The sequence below is a fragment of the Lepisosteus oculatus genome, chromosome 7, assembly GCF_040954835.1.
Source record: "Lepisosteus oculatus isolate fLepOcu1 chromosome 7, fLepOcu1.hap2, whole genome shotgun sequence".
Classification (NCBI taxonomy): Eukaryota; Metazoa; Chordata; class Actinopteri; order Semionotiformes; family Lepisosteidae; genus Lepisosteus; species Lepisosteus oculatus.
Window position 1 is genome coordinate 4,440,290 of NC_090702.1, and position 19,639 is coordinate 4,459,928.

General features: G+C 42.4%; 1 long non-coding RNA gene across 5 annotated transcripts in view; it reads right to left on the minus strand.

Moving 5' to 3' along the window:
• Positions 1-19,639, minus strand: part of LOC107078085 (uncharacterized) — a 139,631-nt gene that overhangs the window by 110,800 nt on the left and 9,192 nt on the right. For 3 of the 5 annotated variants that reach the window (XR_011190035.1, XR_011190037.1, XR_011190034.1), the window contains exon 3: positions 14,320-14,512. The exons of the other annotated variants lie outside the window; for them this stretch is intronic. This is a non-coding gene — a long non-coding RNA (uncharacterized lncRNA). The remainder of the gene's footprint in view (positions 1-14,319; positions 14,513-19,639) is intronic. 5 annotated transcript variants of the gene reach the window in all.

Here is a 19,639-nt window from a genome sequence, read left to right on the forward strand (position 1 = left end):
ATTTCAGATTTCAAGAGGTCCCGAAATTCAAATTCCTAACTTTATGCAGGCAGAACCATCTGAAATAAAACACTTGATACACGTCATATTTGTTGGGCTTTTTTCTGCTGCTATCCTTTATTGAACTAAAACCTTTCCTGAAAAAGGCACTAGTAACCTTACTCGGCCTGCCATAACTACATAGCCTCCTCCAAAGCCATAAACCTTAGACTGCTGGTTACCATAATGGTAAAAAAAAACAAGAAGGCTAGAGCCAGAGTCAATGTGATATTGCAACCCAGCAGAGCACTACTGTGCTTCAGGACAGAAAGTACATGCTGAGTAAAGGTAATACACTTTATCTGAAGTACATCCACAATGTATTTCTTAGCAGGAAGCATCTTCAAGAGACTAATGTGCTGTAAATAAAGCAGAATGAACTCCAATAGTTCCTGACATCAATAGGGGAGGATGCACTAGTGACATCCAACTGGAAACGGCCCTGTGTAAATCTAACAAACATCATGCGTTGCACTTGAAACTCACCGTGTGTATCTTTCAGCCTGGATTCCAACTCCGTTTTCCAGTACTGTCACTATAGGTGAAGGAATCAAGAACAAGACACGCAAGTGGAAGGGAAAAAGGGGCAAAACACAAGTTGAGCTGTCCCTGATAACAGACGTGTAGAGTTATTAACTCCGAGAGTGTTAGAGTGGGCTGCTAGAGCAATAGGATCCTATGCAGGACTCTGGAGTGGAGAAAGCACTGAGCAGAATCGCAAGGCAAAAACGTAAACCAGGAGGCAGGTGAGTAAGTCGGTACACAGGGTGGCGAACAGGAGGCAACAATCCAAATCACTAGGCAAAAATCCAATCCGGGAAGCAGGCGAGACGGTCGAAACACGGAGGCGTAAACGGGGAAGCAGCAATCCAAATCACAAGACGAAAGAGTAAACGAAAGACAGACTAGGAATTCGAAAACCTGAGACAAACCAGAAGTAAACCGCGCACTAGGGAGCTCTAGGAGAATCCGCAATAGTGAGTGGGGAAGTGAGGAAAAAGGAGAACTAAAATAGAGACGGAAGAGAAGGTGATTGGCGTTACTTGCGGCGTGAGCTTGTCTTACCGGGTGTGTGCGTGGGAATGCGAGAAGGGAGAGCGGCACGAGTGGAATGCGTAACAGTACCCCCCCCCACAGGGTCGGCTCCTGACGACCGGATAACCGGCGCGGGATGGGTGTGAAGGAAATCTCGAATAAGGTTTCGGTCCAGGATATCCACTTCAGAAACCCAGGAACGTTCCTCTGGGCCATAACCCTCCCAGTCAATCAAAAACTGGCGGATCCCTCTACGCCATCGGGTGTCCAAAATCTTATTCACCGTATAGGTGGGAACTCCATCCATCAGTCGGGGAGGAGGTGGGCGAGGTTGCCGAGCAGAGAGTGGGGATCTGTGGTAGGGCTTCAAGAGGGAAACATGGAAGGTGGGGTGAATCCTGAGGGTGGGGGGGAGGGCGAGGCGGTAAGAAACAGGGGTAACACGGGATAGAATTCTGAAGGGGCCAATGAAGCGAGGACCCAGCTTGCGGGAAGGTTGCTGGAGTGGAATATTCTTGGACGACAACCAGACGAATTGGCCTCGACGTAGACGGGGAAAGGGACGTCGCTGTCTATCAGCAGAAAGTTTCTGTCTCCTAAAGGTCTTGAGCAGAGCAGTCCTGGCCTTTTTCCAGAGTTCCGGGAGGGAAGAAAAATATGCCCGAACAGCGGGGACATCAGAATCGGGAATAGTGTCGGGGAAGAGCGATGGTTGATAGCCCAGTGAACAGAGGAACGGAGACATATTCGTGGAGGAGGTATAGAGAGAATTATGGGCATATTCAGCCCAGGGGAGGAGGGAAGCCCAGTTATCGTGGGCGGCAGAGACATAGGACCTGAGGTAAGTCAGCAGGTCCTGGTTAATCCTCTCCGCCTGACCATTGGCTTCGGGGTGGTAACCAGAAGTGAGGGAGGAGGATGCCCCTAAGGTCTGACAGAAAGCCTTCCAAAACTTAGATATAAACTGCGGGCCCCTGTCAGAAACAATATCCTTGGGAATGCCATGGAGGCGGAAAACATGTTGGACAAAAAGGTCCGCCATTTCCCGCGCTGATGGGAGGGCTGGAAGAGGAACAAAATGCGCAGCTTTAGAGAAACGGTCGATGACCACCATGATAGTCGTTTTACCGTGGCTGTTTGGGAGATCTGTCAGGAAGTCGACCGAGAGATGAGACCAAGGCCTTGAAGGAATAGGAAGAGGTTGTAATAGACCCGCCTTCTTCTGTCGAGGGGTCTTGCTCCTAGCACAGGTGGGACAGGCTCGTACGTATTCTGTTACGTCAGATCTAAGAGAAGGCCACCAGAAGTCCCTGGAAATGAATTCGATGGTACGACGAGTGCCAGAGTGAGCAGCGAAGCGGGAGTCATGGCCCCATTGAAGAACTGCGGAGCGCACTGCATCAGGAACAAAGAGGCGGTCTGGGGGGCACTGGGGAGGGACAGTGAGGTTCTGGAGAGCCCGTCTCACTTTGTCTTCGATGTCCCAACGTACAGCTGCGAGAAACCTGTCAGGCGGCACAATAGGCGCTGGCGGGTCTTCGGAGTCCAAGGGGTCGTGAATGCGGGACAGGGCATCAGCTTTGATATTCTTGGAGCCAGGAGTATAGGTAATGAAAAAACGAAACCTGGAGAAGAACAGGGACCACCTAGCCTGGCGGGGGTTGAGGCGTTTAGCAGATTGCAGGTAGGCCAAGTTCTTGTGGTCAGTGAGGATAGTAAAGGGATGGAGGGCCCCCTCCAGCCAGTGTCTCCACTCCTCCAAGGCAAGCTTGATGGCCAAAAGTTCCCTGTTCCCAACATCGTAATTCATCTCAGCAGGGGATAGGCGTCTTGAAAAAAAAGCGCACGGATGGAGCGTGCCCTTCGGACCATGGCGTTGAGATAAAATGGCGCCGACCCCAAGAGCGGAGGCATCGACCTCGAGCACAAACGGAAGAGAGGGATCGGGGTGACGGAGAACTGGGGCTGAGGAAAAGTTCTGCTTGAGACGACGAAAGGCCCGATCAGCCTCTGGGGTCCACCTTCCCTGTCCAGGGCCTTTACGAGTAAGGGATGTGATGGGTGCTACAACAGAACTAAAGTTTCGGATGAAACGGCGATAAAAGTTGGCAAAGCCTAGGAAACGCTGCACTTGTTTCAGGTTCTTGGGTGTGGGCCAGTCCAAGACAGAAGAGACCTTAGCAGGGTCCATCTCGACGCCCAGAGAGGAAATTATGTATCCTAGAAAGTGGATCCTGGACGCATGGAAAGTACACTTCTCCAACTTGGCATAGAGACGGTTGTTGATGAGTCGGGTGAGTACTTCGCGGACATGAAGGACATGATCATCCATGTTGGGAGAAAAAATTAAAATATCATCGAGGTAAACCAAAACATACTTCTGAATGATGTCCCTAAAAATGTCGTTCATAAAACCCTGGAATACAGCAGGAGCATTAGCCAGGCCGAAGGGCATGACCTGATATTCATAATGACCCAGAGTAGTAATGAAGGCAGTCTTCCACTCGTCACCTTCACGGATGCGAATGAGGTTGTAGGCACCCCGTAGGTCAAGTTTGGTGAAGACGGAGGCTCCCTGAAGAGATTCCAGTGCAGAGTTAATGAGTGGAAGGGGATACCGGTTCTTGATGGTGATCTCATTAAGACCTCTATAATCGATGCAGGGCCGCAGGGATCCGTCCTTCTTCTCGACAAAAAAGAAACCTGCACAGGCCGGAGAAGTAGACGGGCGAATGAAACCAGATTCCAAGGAATCACGGATGTAGGACTCCAGGGCGTCAGATTCATTAATCGACAAAGGGTAGATACGTCCTCTCGGAGGGAGGGTTCCAGGCAGTAGGTCAATGGCGCAATCGGAGGAACGGTGTGGCGGCAAGGAGAGCGCTCTTTGCTTGCTGAAGGCGAGGTGCAGGTCCGAATATACAGAAGGGATTCCGCTGGTGTCCTCCTGGGCGAGGTGCACAGAGGAGCATCTGAGAGGCAACTGCAGACAGCGATGATGACAATTGGGTCCCCAGGCGAGTAGTTCACTGTTGGACCAGTGAAAATGGGGGTTGTGCATCTTCAGCCAAGGGTATCCGAGAACCAGGGGGTGGGAGGGAGAGTGGAGGAGTAGGAACTGGATGCTCTCAGAGTGGAGGGCACCAATGCGGAGAGTGAGGGGAATAGTTTGCCATTCCACAAGAGTGAGAGGGGATCCGTCCAGGGTGAGAAGGCGAATAGGGGGAGAAACAGGGACGCGAGGAATATTCCAAGTGGTGGCGAGTCCGGAGTCTAGGAAGTTTTCTTCTGCGCCTGAATCAACAAAAGCCAGAAGAGATTCTTTGAAACCATCCCCAGAAACCAGAGCAGGCAAAAAGAGGCCAGAAGGGGCAGCAGGGGAAAGAATACCGACCTTGACAGAGGGCAGGGAAGTGCGGGGGGGGCAGAGAGGGCATGAAGCTCGGAGATGGTCAGCAGCCCCGCAATAAAGGCAACAACCCTGGGAGAAACGGCGGCGTCGCTCCTCAGAAGACAGCCTGGAGAAGGTGGTCGGGCGGGGGGTGGCAGGAGGGGGAGGGAGCCGGGCACGTTGTTCTTGGAGCCTGATGTCAATTTCAGCCAGACGGGAGATGAGGTGCTGTAAGGAGGGAAAGTCCAATGGAAGATATGTGAGGTGGTCCTGTAAAGCAGAAGACAAGCCCTGGCAGAACTGGTGAATAAGAGCCTCTTCATTCCAGGGAACTTGGGAGGCCAGGAGGCGGAATTCCGTGGCATATTCTTGGAACGAACGGGAACCCTGAGTGAGAGAGGTGAGACGGGAGATGGCAATGTGGTGGGAGTGGAGCTGACCAAAAATGGACTGCATGGCAGCAGCGGCTGGTTGACATCAGCAGTCACGGGGAGATTCTGAGCAAGGAGGGAGGTAGCCCAGTCCAGGGCGCGACCGGAGAGGTGGGAGACCAAGAAGGCAATCTTCTCTCTGTCGGTGGGAAAACAGTCTGGCCGAAGGTGGAAGGCCATCCAGCACTGGGTTAAAAAGCTCTGGAGCTTTGCTGGGTCACCCTCAAATTTCTCCGGGGTGGGAGGGGGCAAGGGGCAAGCAGCAGCAGCCACCAGGGGTGGGACAGGCACAGGTGCCACTGGAGGGGGTGGCGGCCGGGTGGTGTGGTCCACTAGGCGTTGAACAGCAGAAGTCAGTTGCAGAAGGGCGTGGGACTGCTGTTGCAAAAAGGTGGCAGTGGAGTTCTGGTCCGCTGGATCCATGTCGGCTCACTATTCTGTTAGAGTGGGCTGCTAGAGCAATAGGATCCTATGCAGGACTCTGGAGTGGAGAAAGCACTGAGCAGAATCGCAAGGCAAAAACGTAAACCAGGAGGCAGGTGAGTAAGTCGGTACACAGGGTGGCGAACAGGAGGCAACAATCCAAATCACTAGGCAAAAATCCAATCCGGGAAGCAGGCGAGACGGTCGAAACACGGAGGCGTAAACGGGGAAGCAGCAATCCAAATCACAAGACGAAAGAGTAAACGAAAGACAGACTAGGAATTCGAAAACCTGAGACAAACCAGAAGTAAACCGCGCACTAGGGAGCTCTAGGAGAATCCGCAATAGTGAGCGGGGAAGTGAGGAAAAAGGAGAACTAAAATAGAGACGGAAGAGAAGGTGATTGGCGTTACTTGCGGCGTGAGCTTGTCTTACCGGGTGTGTGCGTGGGAATGCGAGAAGGGAGAGCGGCACGAGTGGAATGCGTAACAGAGAGAGTCTGGGGCTTGGAGGAAAAGATGGTTGACGCAAGCAATATCAGGCATCATAGACGCCTGCATATTTTAATGTTTGCAAAATGTTTGCAAAACTGTTGTGAGTCCAGCGCTGGTCACCCTACGGTATTACTATGGATGGGGGGTTTACAAGTGACCATTTTATTTACAGCCCAGTGGCTATTCCTGATGTTATCCTGTCTTTCAGCTATTCCACATTCAATACGAGATCCTGTTACTGACTTACAAGGCTCTAAACAATCTGGCTTGATCAGATATCTCTAAACTCCTCCATGTTTACAAGTTCCCTTGTAGGCGCCAATGTTGAGGCCGGTTCTCTACTCATTGTCTCCAGGTCTAAATCACAGACTTTTGGTGGCTGTGCCTTTTTTGTCGCTGCTGCAGTGTTGAACTTCCTCGAACTTTACAGGAGACAACTTCTTTCACTCTCTTCAAACCTAATCTTAAAACTTACCTGTTCACAAAGGTCTACATCTGATCGAATACAATCAATTTGTAAAAATCTGTATGCTCTTGTTTTGTGTTTTTTTGTTTCCTTCATTTACTTTGTCTTTGTCTTTCCCTTTATTCATGATGTACAGCATCCTTGCATTTGGAAAGGCGCTTTATAAACAAACGTTATGATGTCATATACAACAGCAGGAGTCTATTCAAAATTCACCCAAGCCAGGAATAGTGAATCAGATTTCTATATGATAGGATGGTGCTACAATTGCCAGCAAAGAGATATTTATTTTGGGAATAAGAGGTAATATACATCTTGATATAATCTCAATCTTTCCCATCCCTGGATAAAATCTGGTTTCTGCAAGAATGACAGGCATATCAAAGCAGGATTAAAGAGGAGCAATTAATATAATTCCTTAAAGCTACTTGATTTTCTTTCAATTGAAAATGAATCTGAATGAGAAACAATCAAGATATAAAAGTAGAAGGAAGCATTCTTTAATTAGTTCAATGAAGGGAAGGAATCAGATCAAAATATGTTTAAACGATACGACATGACTGAAAATAAACACAATAAATTAAAGTTGGGAGTCAGAGAATGCAACAAGTTGGTGTGATGTCTTTGGTCCACCTTTTCACATTTTAATATGGAAACCAAAACATGAAGCTTTTACTTTCAAAAAAAGATATTCCAAAAAAAGTCTGTCAGTGATTTCTCACTTAAACATTCTGTTCATCATCTAATTTAACTTTCTGACCCAAAGCAGAAATTAAGAAAAGGTGTTGTTTGGCCTCAAAATGACAACTTCAAGTATCTGTAACAAGTTCTCCAACTAAGCTGTTGAGCCTGGTTGCGGTGATTCTGGAAGAAAGTGTAGGATGAGAATCTAGAAACAGTGACAGACTTAAACTCAACCGAACAGGCTGGAATTTCTGAGATCTCTTTTAAATAATTTAACAGGACAGCAGTATGGCGCAATGGTCAGGATTTTGGACTGGTACCGTTGAAAAAGTTACTTTACCTGAATTTAAAAAAATTAAGTAATAAAACCAATAAAACACCTAGGTTTGTAAATGAGTTCAAATGTAACGTGTTCAGTCAAATAAATAAAATACAGACTTGGCAAATGAGAGAAGGAAATTTGGACCTCCTTGCTCACTGTTAGGAGTTTTTCGTAGCCATCTGTACCAGTGAACTTGTCCAGCTGTTTCTTGAGAAAAGTGATGGTGTCAACCTTAGCACTATGGTTGCATACCTGGTTTCACCCATAACTCTTTGCACAAAGTGCCTCTTCTTCTTAGTTTTAAATACACCTTCACAGTTTCCACTCGTGCCCTTTGGTTCATGTTTCACTGTTTATTCTGAGGAACCAGCCTGCCTATAACATTGCGTTCTTGTCTCCACTGAATGTCACCTTTGAGGCATTCGTACAGGTGGCCAAGGAAATTAAGATTTTGTTCGAATTCAAGAATGGATAGTGTTTGCTAGTTCTCCTTGTTATGAGGACTAACCCTGTCTTCATCCCACAACCTCTTGTCTTTTAGCACCAGCAACGTCTTTCGATGCACCTTAATTACCCCAAGTAATTTCACCATTCATTTATTATAAAATATACACACTTTGATCTAGCACATTTAATTAATAATTTGATTTCCTGTTTAGAGAAGCTCAGTATGCAGATTTTCAGGTGCTTTACAGTCTATTCGATATTATTCTCCCTGAGAATAGAATAACTACAAAAAGCATCTGTTTTATAAAAACAGGAGAACGGTTACAAGCAAGAAGAGGGTATTTGGCCCATTTGGTAGTTAACAAATAATTGACCCAAGGTTAATTTCATCCAGCCTTGTTTGGCACCAACAACATCCTGTTCCACATTCCGCCATAATTTGTGTTAAGACGCCTCTCCAGTCCTATTGGGAAGAGCTCATCCAATTGATTTTTAGTGGAAGCCTGTGTATTGTCCTCAGCAAAATGGCCAGGGAGCTTGTTCCACACTCCCACCACCCTTTGTGTAAAGAAGTCCTTCTGTCCTGTTGGGATGATCTCATCCAACTGATTTTTAAAGGAGGACAGTATACTGGCTTCAATGATGTGGCTGGGTAGCTTGTTCCAGGAACTACACCCCTCCCACAATTCTGTTTTGTCTTTCAACATAGAAATGAATTAATTTCACCCTAGTATGAAACTCTACTTAATGCTCAATGAAGTGAGCTAATCAAGTATTGCTAATATCACGCTTATTGACTGTATCGTGTTGTAGCCTTCCAGTATGGAGTTACATTTATGATGGTTTTGGATCAAAACAGAATGAAGCAGCATTTGTGCTATCAATACTCACAAAAAAAGCAAAAAGATATACGTAAAACACTATGTAATTGTGTATATATAAAATACTAAAAAAGGTTTAAGGCTTGCTATAAATTTTAGCTACAAAGTAAAAGTTTAATATATAATCTGAATGAGAGATTTGACGCCAAATATGGAATATTATATTATTGATTAAAAAAACAATGTCTCACACCCTTGCAAAACCAAGTAACTACATAGGGTAAAAAATCTCATTGTTGCTGAAGTAAGTTCTAAAGGGGTGATGAGAAATTGCTCACATGTACAGTACTGTATTTTCTCAAAAAATATTTTGGGATGAATAGTCATAGAGTATTACTCTAAATAATTTTACTACTGTTATCATTATGAAAAGCAGCAGTAGAAATTGTGGCAGCATTTAGCACTGCAGTTAAAGCTGACACCATTATTCCCTTAGCATGCTTCCCGTGAAAACCATCTTGTACTGATTGGTGGCATGAAAAAATGAAACTACACTAAAACAACGGGGTTAATATTACGTTAATGCAAAACATTGCTCAATCGGACATAAGACCCACTAATTAGCATTTCCTGCTAATTCTGCTAGTATTACATATGCAATTACAATTACATGCATAAACCCACCTGTGTAATGACATTTCATTGATTGCTGTATTGTTGTTGCCATTGCACCTAAAATACCTCCTTTGTACTATTATGTCATGCGATATCATCGTTTTGCCCATCCAAAGTGTCTGGCACCCGCCATCTTGTGTGAGGCTACAGACTCTCACCCTGCCCAGGCTAAAATGGAGACTTGTCTTTCCTATTAGGGGGAGCCAGAAGCAGGGTTTAGGGTTCGTCTTTGTGCCCACGGTGATCAGTTTGTTTACCGACTCAAACCTGTTCTCTTGTTTAAGGCCGAGTTGCTAAGCTGCCTTTCTCTTCATCACAGACTTTGTATTTTTGCTTTCTCAGCACAGTTGGCTTTGAAAATGTTTCCATCTTACTACAAAACCTACCCACCTTATTGATACTCACGGGTGCCATCATAGGTCACACTCCTATTCAGTTATTTACAACTTGGCTAAAGGACCAAATATATCTGAATCTCAATTAATTCAATACCTTTTGTGGTCCAAATTAGGCCATCCTTGTGGTACGCACCAAAATGTGAACTTACAAGATCCCAGTTTGGACTGGCGTTAACCTCTTAAAACTCAAGAAATCACCCTCATTCTCCCATGTGACAGATAAGGATATTTGCCATTATACTAATGAGGTAAAACCATAACAACACTTAAAACATTATTTAGTGATAAAATAAGGTTGACACTTTTTGAACTCGTTTGTTTGTTCCCTCGTGCACCAGCTCAGAATTTTACTTGTATGCTGTCTGAGCGCCCCACAGCACATCGACAAGAAAGACACCAAGGACACTGACACCTGTGACATAACACTGGTGGGAAAGACACCGCACAGTAGGTCTCATAAATTTAAAATGATTTTGTCAATCAGAGAATGAACACTGTTGTCCCAAAGACAATACACACAGTCACCCATATTTCAGTGCCCGTCAGTTAGCCAACGGTGTCAAAACGATTCAGGTATCGTTGGGCACGTGAAAGATTTCAGGGCTCTGACCTTTAACATTACCGCTAAGCTAGATTTTCCATGTGCATCTTTAAGATATTGGATGCAGGCAAAAAAAAATATTTTGGATGCAGACACTTCCATTAGCAAGTGAGGAATTGTGACAGGCCACATAAAAAAAAACCCGACACAAGCCTTGCAGGTGGAGGCTGTCTCAGGCTAACACAAATGTCTGTTTTGGCACTCAGCCTGCTTAGAAATGCCATTTCCTTCTGACATCACTGACAACCGCACAAGATATTGTCTGGTCAGAGTTAGTCCAATGCAACCATTCTCCTGCTGTCTTGGCTCAGCTAATCAGATCACGAGGGCTGCTTCTCTCAGTCTGAAGCAGAAAGGCAGCCAATCAGTGCGCTCTATTTTCCCCATTTATTGTTCACAGGCTGATCAAAGTGCCAACCTAGAGGCAATCAGTCATTATAATTAGGCCGGTTGCCATCCTAGGGCTGACTTATTTCAGACTTGCGTCAAGGCTCCAGTAGATCCCAGCTGCAGCTTGAACCCATCACCTTCTAATCCAAAACTTTTCATAAAAAAAGACACTACACTCATGGAAATGGCAGCATTATGTGTTGGAAACTAAGACTGACTTGCATAAAGACACTGCATATTACTGCCTGAGTGAAAGGGACATTTGTTTTGTTCAAGGGACCCAAGTGAACTGCCGAGATTTGTTTGCAAAACAGCTAGACTGTTATGGGCATGAGCAGATAGCCTGAGGTTTCTTGGCACAGGATGTCTGTTGAACTCCAGACTGTGTGGAAAATTTGTTTACTTATCAAACAAGGAGGCTAAAAACAACACTGAACAAGGCAGGGGCAAGGCTAATATTCACTGCGTTAAATACGAACACCTAAAAGACATAAAAAGCATACTTCCAGCTACCCATCAACTTAAAAAAAAGTGTATGCTTTTGTGAATGCTGAAAAACAGCTCAGTTCCCTCTGGAATCTAAAATTGAACAGGAAGGAATGGCAGAACTCTATAGAGATTTATTTTATTTGCTCGCAGGACGTGGTTGACTCAGGAACTGGCTTTGCTTGCTGTATCTTTAAAGGACCTGAAGTTTTCTTGGCAGGGAGCACAGAACTGTGAGTTCAGCCAAAATAGACAATAAAGCAGTATAGAGAAACATGCCAAAATGCAGGGCAATTCAGTCCAGAGGCTCATTTTTCCAAAATGATTCACGCTGGAAAGAAAAGCATTTCCCTGTCCTGAAATGAACTTCATGGGCTTTCTGTCACTCTCTGTAAGGAAACAGACAAAGCGCAAAGCAGCTACAAAAGCAGAAAGTCTTCATTAGTGATTCTTTGCTTCTTGTGAAATTAGGTCATACAGTATATATAGAGCATTATGTATACATACACACACAACCATACATTTAGCTTACAGTCTCTGGAGAAAATCAAAAATGGATATGACACATATTACAGTACTTTATGTAATATGAACGCCATTGTTCCATCACCAACTGACACGAACAGTATCTGTATCAACCCACAGCCAAATAGTCCACTCCTTTCTTTGAAAATACCACGTTCCATACAGAAATGTACAACCGATGGAAGTTGAAATCTCAAGGATTGAAACTGAAGACAAATTTTCCAAAACAAATTTAAAAGGTCTGACATGACAGTACAATATTCAGCCACTTCCTTTGAGGAGTTTTATCTTCTCAAAATGATCCAAAATGTAAACATTTAAAATTGAAATTTGTTTAAAATACAATGAGGAAAATACTACAGTCACAATGTTATCCTTTTTTCAGGGTAATGTTCTCACAAAGATTAATGCACAGACTGAACACTATTGCACACCTATTGCCTCAAACATGAAAGGAGGGGCACAGACATTTTATGAATGCTGTATATATTATTTGTTTATATTGATCATGAAAAAATAAAAAAAACTACTAGCTGGGTGATTTCCAAAGATGAACGTTCTTGATTACAAAACAGTGGAGAAAATAAACCCAGTAGATCTGTGATCCTTTACTACAGTCGAGATTCAACGTAATGATAAAAACTTCATCTGACACACATGCTGTATACTACAATGACACATCCTGCAGAAAACAAAACAGGAATGAATGAATACCCCTTGAAGATTATGTACTTTTAGACTATATAAAGCAGTAGATGGTGACATCTTTTTCTTTCTTTTCTGTATGTACTTTAGCCATATTGTTGGTGAGACAAAGTCCCCAAGTAATTTTACCATTCATTTATTTTTTACACCTTTATTTATTATAAAATATACACACTTTGTTCTAGCATATTTCATTAATAATTGGATTTCCTGTTTAGAGAAGCTCAGTATACAGATTTCCATGGGCTTTACAGGCTATTTGGTATTATTCTCCCTGAAAATAACAACAAAAAGCATCTGTTTTATAAAAACATGACAATGGTTACAAGCAAGAAGAAGGTATTTGGCCCATTTGGTAGTTAACAAATAATTGACCCAAGGTTAATTTCATCCAGCCTTTTTTGGCACTAACAACATCCTGTTCCACATTCCACCATCATTTGTGTTAAGACGCCTCTCCAGTCCTATTGGGAAGAGTTTACCCAATTGATTTTTAGTTGAAGCTTGTGTATTGGCTTCAGCAAAATGGCCAGGGAGCTTGTTCCACACTCCCACCACCCTTTGTGTAAAGAAGAAGTCCTTCTGTCCTGTTGGGATGATCTCATCCAACTGATTTTTAAAGGAGGACAGTATACTGGCTTCAATGATGTGGCTGGGTAGCTTGTTCCAGGAACTACACCCCTCCCACAATTCTGTTTTGTCTTTCAAACATAGAAATGAATTAATTTCACCCTTGTATGAAATTCTATTTAATGCTAAATGAAGTGAGCTAATCAAGTTTTGCTAATATCACGCTTATTGACTGTATCGTGTTGTAGCCTTCCAGTATGGAGTTACATTTATGATGGTATTGGATTAAAACAGAATGAAGCACCATTTGTGCTATCAATACTCACAAAACAAGCAAAAAGATATACGTAAAACACTGTTATTGTGTATATATAGAATATTACAAAAAGGTTTAAGGCTTACTATAAATTATAGCTACAAACTAAAAATGTATTATATATACAGTACTCTGAATGTGAGATTTGACACCATATATGGAAAGGCTTTATATTAATAAAAAACAATGTTTCACACCCTTGCAAAACCAAGTAACTACAGAGGGAAAAAAACTCATTTTCGTTGAAGTACGTTCTTAAGGGGTGATGAGAAATTGCTCACATGTACAGTACTGCACTTTCTCCAGAAATACTTTGGGATGAATTGTCATATTACTCTACATAACGTTACTGCTGTTATCATTATGAAATTGTTAAAATTGTGGCAGCATTTAGCATTACAGTTAAAGCTGACACCATTATTTCCTTAGCATGCTTCCCGTGAAAACCATCTTGTATTGGTTGGTGGCATGAAAAAATGAAACTACACTAAAACAATGGGGTTAATATTATGTTAATGCAAAACACTGCTCAATCGGACATAAGACCCACTAATTAGCATTTTGTGCTTTGGACAAACCTCACAATGAGTCATCACATCCTTAAAAGACCGAATTAGTCGTCAGTATGTGATCAAAGTGCAAAAAATCGAACTAATAAATCAATCGGTTCATTAACACTTGTGTCACCAGAGGTTCTGTAGGTACTGTGCCATTTAGGAGTTCCATGAATCACATTCCATGAGCAAAGAGATCTAACTCAACTGACCAGAGCCTAAGAGAAGGGGTGCAAACATGGAAGAGTTCAGAGATGATGATGGAGATGATGGAGCCAGATTATTTACAGTCTTAAACGTCAGTAACAAGAAACTGAACTGAATATGGCTCTTTTTGGGCAACCAGCGAAGATATTTAAGTGAAAAAGATGATTTTTGCATGAACACAAAGATGGCTGATAAGGTCGATAAGGAATCTACAGACTCTGTGGGGAGTTGAACAGGTGTATCGAGGTATCAAGTCAAGTACCAATCAGTCTAAATGGACTGGAGCTGTACATGAACAGACAGTCATTTGTGGTATGGACAAATAAACACTTTTCTTACATTTTTCATTCTCACTTCTTTGGGTCTCAAAATCCTAGGCTCCTCTCCGGATATCCTTCTTTCATCTGGTTCTGTCAAGGGACATCAGCTCCCAGGATGTGGCTCTGCAAAATCGTCAGGTCTTCATTTTTGCTTTCACCATGTCTTCGAAATGCTTCTTCTCACTCTCTCCGATGCAATTTTCTTGGTTCAGCTGGGAGAAAAGAACCTTCTTTAATAAGATAAGATCACTTTATTAGCCATTTACAATTTCTTGCATTAGGAATTCATCTTTTCGCATACCCCAGCTTGCTCTCCATCAGACACACAGTCAGTGTGAGAAGCTGGGGGTCAGAGCGCAGGGTCAGCCATTGTATAGCGCCCCTGGAGCAGCTGGGGTTAAGGGCCTTGCTCAGGGGCCCAACAGAGTAGGATTCCTCTGCCGGCCGTGGGATTTGAACCGGCAACCTTCCAACCACAGGTGCAGATCCGTAGCCACAGTGTCACCACTCCACAGCAGTCTTGGGATAGTGGGAGAGGTTCACCCGTGAGAAGAATAAGACAGTAACAGTACTTGGGATTCTTGCCTTGCCAGTGACGGGACAGCAGAGAGGTCTGTCGGGAATTGCCCCAGTCACATTTGTCCCCTTTCACCACGTTTGTCCACATCGTGGACTCCTTGAAATAATTTTGAATTACATCTTCATTCCAGATCTGTGTGATGACAGTGTGGAGGGGTAGTGTTATTCGTCCTGTCCATTATGTTAATAAATTCAGTGGGAATTCCATCAGCTTTGGCGGCTATGTGGTTCTTCATCTGTGTGTTGTCTTTCATCTCCTCCTTAAGTACTGGTAGAGTTTCAAGCTGGTCTCTAATTGGGTGTTGTGGGATAGAACTGAATATACTACTGCTGACAGTGGATTCCTGATAGAATAGATCTTCAAAGTGCTCATTACAATGGTCATTGACTATTAGTTTTCCTCGGGTACTCAGGTCAAGTCATAAACAGTTCTTGTGGTGGAAAAGAAACCCACTAATAACATTTGCAGTATGCTTCCAAGCTGAATTACTTCTTTTACCCTGTCTGCCTTCATTTTACTTTGCCATTTGTCTTTGACATTTAACTCCTTTCACCCATAGAAAAATGCAGGCTGAGCATTCATGTTTGAACTATAAATACCCTCTTCAGAAAAGTGTCAATACCATATGCAATTCAAAAAAATCAGACTTCACTGAATAGTTTTTGGAAGGTGCTGTATATTTTAGATGGCAATGTGGTAATACTTCCCAAAGCCAACATTACAAAAAGAAACATCCGAACAGAAGCTAATAAATTGAAAAAAACCTATAGGACAAAATGGTCCTTCATACATAAACTGCCGATCTCATAGGACTGTCATATCAGGTGTTGTTTCATATCAGGTGAACAAACACATGAGAGGAGCCAACCACTTGTATATTTTATGACAAATATTAGAAATGAAAAAAAAACGAAAGGAAAGAAATGACAGAAAACAAACATCCATCCTTTTTCTAACAACTTCCTCCAGTTCAGGGCTGTGGAGGAGCCGGAGCCTATCCCAGCAAGCAATGGGCACCAGGCAAGCAGGACACCACAAAGGGCACACAAAGACAAAGACTCACACACACTTGCAGCAGGGCCAAATTTCCCAGAAGCCAATTAACCTGCTAGCAGGAGTGTGAGAGGAAACGGGAGAGCCTGAAGGAAACCCACATGAACACAGGGAGAGCATGCAAACTCCACACAGACAGTACCTCAAGCCTGGAATGGAACCCAGGGCCCCAGCACTGCTAATGCCTGTGCTACTGTACCGCCCCCATTATTCTATATTCATTTGGATATTTACTTTTACATTGGGCCTCCACAAGTCTGCATCTCAAAGGTAACGATCCAGTAAATGTTGTAGGTTTCCTAGAAACATGAACAGCCACAGATCTGTCCTGAAGTATCAGATTAGTCCAATTAAGCTTTAATTAATTGTCTTATTATCTAAACAAATTTAACCACAGAAAGAGCCTTACAAAACCTACTGGACTCTTGTTTAAAAAATGGATTTGGGGTCCCCAGCATTATATAATCTGAATCTAGATGCTTTTCATCTGATCCTTACAGGCATGTACATTTCTAATACCCCAGAACACTTTCTTTAAAAAAATGTGTTTATTATTGCTATAACAAACATAAGAAACAAAAGCAAAAAGCCAGTCAAAATATTTCTAATTGCACATTTTTTCAAACGCAGATCTCACGTCATTGTTTTCCTTGCTCGAGTCACAGAACTAAATTCACCTTCTTCCAGGGTCTGTCTAAAGTGACTGAGCATGGCTGAGATGTTATCATGTTGGTGAAATATTGCTTATTTAAAGACGCAAAACACTACCATTAGAGAATAATAATGTAACTGCTTCTCACTTTGTATGAGTTGAAACTGATAAGCTCTGTTTCTGTTTCTAATCCACTGTATGAGTTGAAACTGATAAGCTCTGTTTCTAATAAACCGTTTCATTTTGACTTTCACCTTACACTCACTTGGATATTACAAGATGAAAAGTACTTTTACAAAACTACAACAAGACTGTTCTGCTCATCATGCAAAGTGATAGATACTGTATATAATAGGTGGAGTTCACAATAAATGAGGAAATGCACAAGTAAACACATAAGAGAAAAGCTGAAATAATTTTATCATTACGTAGTGTTAATGCATAAGGACAGGAGAGCTGTTAATTTTGTTTAAAAAAAAGTAAAACTAACATAATAGGGCACCAGCAGGAATATTTTGGTCAAGACCTGAAGAGACATTTTATTCCATTGTCTCCGATAGATCATCTTAAGTATATACTGTACTTACCGCTGTGTTCTAAAACAAATTTCTAAACAGAAAACTTCACCTTTAGTAAAAATATAACTAGAAGGCAGCAATCCAAAGCTAGTATGCACACTATGGACGTAAAAACACTATCAGTAGTGCTACTGTAAAACTCCCATCAACATTAACACTGATGTCTGACATAAGACTAGATTAAGACTTTGCATCTACTCGAGAAACTATACATACACAATGTAAGACCTTGAATAAGTGATCTGGTTACATAATTAAAAAAAAATTAAACACTTGTACTGAATAATGTGTGAAAATCTTTTCGGGACAATCAAATTATTAAACTAAAAGGGCACTGCTTTGAAACATGGAAATCTATGACAGTATTTTATGAATCTTATTTTATAAAATGCATACTAGAAGGTTTTATAAGCATGAGCATGAAATACAAACATGAGTTATTCCATAGTTACCTCCATTACAAACCATCAACAATAACCTATTAAAATCGCAGGTGTGTTTGTGTGGGATGAATTATTGAAAATGCCATACCTGCACTGAAAAGGCTAAGCAAACATAACATGAGTAACCAATAGACATGCAGGAATGGACATGTTTGCTGCTTTTCTTATTTTAAGCTTTACTTGTTCACCGATAAAATAAAAACAAAACTACAGTTCCCATGATTACCAGCACGAATGAGAAAACATCCCTCTCACAGACTTGAAACTACAGTTACTCTCCTCCAAAAGCCTGAATCTTACAAGTGCAAAGCACTCAGAAAATGAGAATGTTTCTCATTGCAGTTTCTGAGGATCTAGGCTCATCCTGAGACAGGCAGGAGCAGTGTAAATATTTCGGATTTCAGCCAGTGTCTCAACCTGAACTTGAATCTGTAGCATTCAGGTCAACGCATACTTTATGACCAAGATTCTCTGCTTTCAATATCCACTTTTTGTCAGTCTGCTTTTAAAGCTGTGATCAGCAGGCCTTGTACGTCTACTGTACGTACAGTACATCCATCCACTTTCTGACCTTTTCATCCAACTTAGGGTCACGTTGGAACTGGTGCCTAGCCTAGCAAGCAATGGGTTTAGGGCAGGATACACCCTGGACGGGACGCCAGTCAATCAGCATTCCCATCCTTATACTGTTTTGTTGGTTGATACCAAAATAATTCCAATGATTCCTACTAAATGGCAGTGATTTATACCAAAGCCAGAGTTTATCCTGGTTTCGGTAGGTAACGCAGCTCACTCAAAATAAGATCACTTTATTGGCCATATACAATTTCTGGTATTAGGAACTTGCTCTCCATGAGACACACAGACAGGGAGAGAAGCTTGGGGTCAGAGCGCAGGGTCAGCCATTTATATGGCGCCCCTGGAGCAGTTGGGGTACTTGCTCAGGGGCCAAACGGAGTAGGATTCCTCTGTCGCCCACGACTTTCCAGCCACTGGCGCATATCCTTAGCCACAGAGTCACCGGACCACCCTCTCTGCTCTCAAGGGTACGAGAGCAGAGTCTGCAATGGAAGCTTTAACGTGCAACCTATCAATTTTGAGAATGTTTAACTCTCACAGCAATACTCCCCCCCCCATATAAATTGCCTAAATAATTTTTTTTACACTTTATGGAGTAAAGTTTTGACAGAAAACAAAAAAAAAGTCAACAGTAAAATATCACTAAATACTACGGCAGACTGTAAGTATGTGACTTTCTTTAAAAGCAAATTATGTAAAAATATTCTGCTATGCATAATCCTCCAGTTGCTCAACATTTTATTTACCTGTAATATTCCTCCTTCACATGTACTGAAGGTGCATTTTTAGGAGTACTGCTCTGGGATGTGGCCTATCTGATGTCACTAAAGGCTAAATATGAGCTACAAACAATTTCTAGGCACATTACAAGCTCATTGCTAAACAGTATTCGCAACATCGTGGCAAGGAAGCCATATTTCTGCCCCCTAGAATTTAATTCACTTTTTAAATAAGAATACAGCTGTTGTTTGAGAATGACATGATAGAAAACTATTGCTCACAAAGACTTTTAGTTGTGGGGTTAGGGTTTGAAGTTGTATTGACATTGAATTTAACAAAGATGGTCGCTTTAAGATCATTTCAGCAACACAGCTGGACTCACATTGGAACTTTTGATAGTGTTTCTCTTTGTGGTCATAAAGGCCATGTATTACAAACACTAAATATGTGAAAAAGAAAATGTCAAAGAAACTCTGAAATGTCATTCTATCTGTAGTTCTAGTAGTACATCTACTAATGATTTTAAGGGCTCAGGGTTTACTAATTCTCTAACCATAACCCTAGTTTTCTATCTTTTAATGTTGTGAAATCTGTAGTGGTTTTGATTAAATCAATGCATGTGCTAGAGACAAAATTTATTTGAAGAGTTTCCTGGAAAAATATGCTCTTTACACAACTTTCGGAACAAAACACACAAGTTGTTTTTTTTTAACAGTGACTGTTAACTGTTAGGT